Genomic DNA, 5,000 nt, shown 5'->3' on the forward strand with positions numbered 1-5,000 from the left:
TTGGAAAAAAATTGGAAGTTTGAAACCTGAAGTTCAACAAAAAAAACGGCGCAAAAATCAGCAAAGCGGGGGCAACTAAGCGGATGCGGCCAGCCGTCAGTGAAAAATGGCCCCAAAACTGAGCGCATGCGGCCAAGCGTCGGTGCAAAATGGCCCGAAAACAGTCCCGTCGGTGCCCCCGTCGGGCTAAAATGACCCGAAAACAGTTCAGCTGGGGAAAATTAAGCGGATCCGGCCAAGAGTCGGTGGAAATTGGCCCGAAAACAGCCCAGCGGCAAGCGGAAGCGGCTAACGTTGGGGAAAAGTGACCCGAAAACAGTTAAGCGGGGGAAAACTAAGCGGATGCGGCCACGCGTTGGGGAAAACAAAGCGGATCCGGCCCAGAGTCGGTGGAAATTGGCCCGAAAACAGTCCAGCGGCAAGCGGAAGCGGCTAACGTTGGGAAAAAGTGACCCGAAAACAGTTCAGCGGGGGAAAACTAAGCGGATGCGGCCACGCGTTGGGGAAAACTAAGCGGATACGGCCAAGTGTTGGGGAAAAATGGCCCGAAAACAGCCCAGCGGCAAGCGGAAGCGGCTAACGTTGGGGAAAAGTGACCCGAAAACAGTTAAGCGGGGGAAAACTAAGCGGATGCGGCCACGCGTTGGGGAAAACTAAGCGGATACGGCCAAGAGTCGGTGGAAATAGGCCCGAAAACAGTCCAGCGGCAAGCGGAAGCGGCTAACGTTGGGCAAAAGTGACCCGAAAACAGTTCAGCGGGGCAAATTTTTGAAATTTTTTTTGAAATTCTGAAATTTTTTTGAATTTTTGAAGTTTTTTTGGGTTTTTGGACTTTTTTTGAATTTTTGAAATTTTTGAATTTTTTTAAATTTTTTTGAATTTTTTGAATTTTTTTTGAATTTTTGAAATTTTTTTTTTTTTTTGAATTTATTTGATTTTATAAATTTTTTGTGATTTTTTGAGATTTTTTTGAATATTTTACATGGGTGATTTTGACTTGGGGGATTTTCAGGGGGTGGTAACCCTGGGCGTGGCTAGAGCCTCAAAATGCATATTCCCCTATAGGGGGGCAAGGTTTTCAAAAATGGGTGCCCCCTCATGTACACGCGCGTGGGTGTACATGGCCCCGTCGGTGCCAGCGTGGGTGGAAAATGGCCCGAAAACAGCCCAGCGGCAAGCGGAAGCGGCTAACGTTGGGCAAAACTGACCCGAAAGCAGTATAGCTTGGAAAATTAAGCGGATGCAGCCAATTGTTGGCGAAAACTAAGCGGATACGGCCAAGTGTCGGTGAAAAATGGCCCGAAAACAGTCCAGCGGCAAGCGGAAGCGGCTAACGTTGGGCAAAAGTGACCCGAAAACAGTTCAGCGGGGGAAAACTAAGCGGATGCGGCCACGCGTTGGGGAAAACTAAGCGGATACGGCCAAGTGTGGGGGAAAAATGGCCCGAAAACATCCCAGCGGCAAGCGGAAGCGGCTAACGTTGGGCAAAAGTGACCCGAAAACAGTTCAGCGGGGGAAAACTAAGCGGATGCGGGCACGCGTTGGGGAAAACTAAGCGGATGCGGCCAAGTGTCGGTGGAAATTGGCCCGAAAACAGCCCAGCGGCAAGCGGAAGCGGCTAACGTTGGGCAAAAGTGACCCGAAAACAGTTCAGCGGGGGAAAACTAAGCGGATGCGGCCACGCGTTGGGGAAAACTAAGCGGATACGGCCAAGAGTCGGTGGAAATTGGCCCGAAAACAGTCCAGCGGCAAGCGGAAGCGGCTAACGTTGGGCAAAAGTGACCCGAAAACAGTTCAGCGGGGCAAAACTAGGCGGATGCGGCCACGCGTTGGGGAAAACTAAGCGGATACGGCCAAGTGTGGGGGAAAAATGGCCCGAAAACAGCCCAGCGGCAAGCGGAAGCGGCTAACGTTGGGGAAAAGTGACCCGAAAACAGTTAAGCGGGGGAAAACTAAGCGGATGCGGCCACGCGTTGGGGAAAACTAAGCGGATGCGGCCAAGTGTCGGTGGAAATTGGCCCGAAAACAGCCCAGCGGCAAGCGGAAGCGGCTAACGTTGGGCAAAAGTGCCCCGAAAACAGTTCAGCGGGGGAAAACTAAGCGGATGCGGCCACGCGTTGGGGAAAACTAAGCGGATACGGCCAAGAGTCGGTGGAAATTGGCCCGAAAACAGTCCAGCGGCAAGCGGAAGCGGCTAATGTTGGGCAAAAGTGACCCGAAAACAGTTCAGCGGGGGAAAACTAAGCGGATGCGGGCACGCGTTGGGGAAAACTAAGCGGATGCGGCCAAGTGTCGGTGGAAATTGGCCCGAAAACAGCCCAGCGGCAAGCGGAAGCGGCTAACGTTGGGCAAAAGTGACCCGAAAACAGTTCAGCGGGGGAAAACTAAGCGGATGCGGCCACGCGTTGGGGAAAACTAAGCGGATACGGCCAAGAGTCGGTGGAAATTGGCCCGAAAACAGTCCAGCGGCAAGCGGAAGCGGCTAACGTTGGGCAAAAGTGACCCGAAAACAGTTCAGCGGGGCAAATTTTTGAAATTTTTTTTGAAATTTTTTTGAATTTTTGAAATTTTTGAAGTTTTTTTGGGTTTTTGGACTTTTTTTGAATTTTTGAAATTTTTGAATTTTTTTGAATTTTTTTGAATTTTTTGAATTTTTTTTGAATTTTTGAAATTTTTTTTTTTTTTGAATTTATTTGATTTTATAAATTTTTTGTGATTTTTTGAGATTTTTTTGAATATTTTACATGGGTGATTTTGACTTGGGGGATTTTCAGGGGGTGGTAACCCTGGGCGTGGCTAGAGCCTCAAAATGCATATTCCCCTATAGGGGGGCAAGGTTTTCAAAAATGGGTGCCCCCTCATGTACACGCGCGTGGGTGTACATGGCCCCGTCGGTGCCAGCGTGGGTGGAAAATGGCCCGAAAACAGCCCAGCGGCAAGCGGAAGCGGCTAACGTTGGGCAAAACTGACCCGAAAGCAGTATAGCTTGGAAAATTAAGCGGATGCAGCCAATTGTTGGCGAAAACTAAGCGGATACGGCCAAGTGTCGGTGAAAAATGGCCCGAAAACAGTCCAGCGGCAAGCGGAAACGGCTAACGTTGGGCAAAAGTGACCCGAAAACAGTTCAGCTGGGGGAAATTAAGCGGAAGCAGCCAAGCGTTGGGGAAAACCAAGCGGATACGGCCAAGAGTCGGTGGAAAATGGCCCGAAAACAGTCCAGCGGCAAGCGGAAACGGCTAACGTTGGGACAAAGTGACCCGAAAACAGTTCAGCTGGGGAAAATTAAGCGGATGCAGCCAAGCGTTGGGGAAAACTAAGCGGATCCGGCCCAGAGTCGGTGGAAATTGGCCCGAAAACAGTCCAGTGGCAAGCGGAAGCGGCTAACGTTGGGCAAAAGTGACCCGAAAACAGTTCAGCGGGGGAAAACTAAGCGGATGCGGCCACGCGTTGGGGAAAACCAAGCGGATACGGCCAAGTGTTGGGGAAAAATGGCCCGAAAACAGCCCAGCGGCAAGCGGAAGCGGCTAACGTTGGGGAAAAGTGACCCGAAAACAGTTAAGCGGGGGAAAACTAAGCGGATGCGGCCACGCGTTGGGGAAAACTAAGCGGATGCGGCCAAGTGTCGGTGGAAATTGGCCCGAAAACAGCCCAGCGGCAAGCGGAAGCGGCTAACGTTGGGCAAAACTGACCCGAAAACAGTTCAGCGGGGGAAAACTAAGCGGATGCGGCCACGCGTTGGGGAAAACTAAGCGGATACGGCCAAGAGTCGGTGGAAATTGGCCCGAAAATAGTCCAGCGGCAAGCGGAAGCGGCTAACGTTGGGCAAAACTGACCCGAAAACAGTTCAGCGGGGGAAAACTAAGCGGATGCGGCCACGCGTTGGGGAAAACTAAGCGGATACGGCCAAGAGTCGGTGGAAATTGGCCCGAAAACAGTCCAGCGGCAAGCGGAAGCGGCTAACGTTGGGCAAAAGTGATCCGAAAACAGTTCAGCGGGGGAAAACTAAGCGGATGCGGCCACGCGTTGGGGAAAACTAAGCGGATACGGCCAAGGGTCGGTGAAAAAGGGCCCGAAAACAGTCCAGCGGCAAGCGGAAGCCGCTAACGTTGGGCAAAAATGACCCGAAAACAGTCCAGCGGGGGAAAACTAAGCGGATGCGGCCAAGCGTTGGGGAAAACTAAGCGGATACGGCCAAGCGTCGGTGAAAAAGGCCCGAAAACAGTCCAGCGGCACGCCGAAGCGGCTAACGTTGGGCAAAAATGGCCAAAAGCGGTGGAGCAGGGCGGTCTGAATCTATGCATCCACATAAAATGGGGGGTAAACCTGGGGGATTTCCAGGGGGTGGTAACCCTGGGCGTGGCTGGAGACCCAAAATGCATATTCCCCTATAGGGGGGAAGGATTTTTGGAACAGGCAGCCCCTCATGTACATGCCAAGCGGGGTGTACATGGCCCCTGTGGGTGCCTCCGTCGGTGTAAAATGGCCCGAAAAACAAGATTATGTTACCCGAAGACACGATTATGTTACCGAAAAAACACGGTTGAGCGGGGGCAGTAAGCACGGTTGAGCGGGGGCAAAAAACACGGTTGAGCGGGGCAAAAAACACGGTGCAGCTACCGAAAAACACGGCCCGTCGGGGGCAAGGAACACGAATATGTTACCGAAAAACACGGACCACGCGGGTTGAAATCCCCAGCCGTAGAGCCGGCGAAACACGGTGGGGCAGGGCGTCTAAGCGTGGAGGCGCCCGTAAGACCGATGCGGGTTGAAATCCCCAGCCGTAAAGCCGGCGAAAAGCGGTCGGGCAGGGTGACTCCGCGTGGAGTTTCGCCCGTAAGGCCGATGCGGGTAGCCGCGCGGGTTGAAATCCCCAGCCGTAAAGCCGGTGAAACACGGTTCATTGGGGCGCCTAAGCGTGGAGGCGCCCCGCAGAGACCGAGCGGGTTGAAATCCCCAGCCGTAAAGCCGGCGAAACACGGTTCATTGGGGCGCCTAAGCGT

Source organism: Carex rostrata, unplaced genomic scaffold (assembly GCF_964058835.1).
Source record: "Carex rostrata unplaced genomic scaffold, lpCarRost1.2 SCAFFOLD_39, whole genome shotgun sequence".
NCBI lineage: Eukaryota > Viridiplantae > Streptophyta > Magnoliopsida > Poales > Cyperaceae > Carex > Carex rostrata.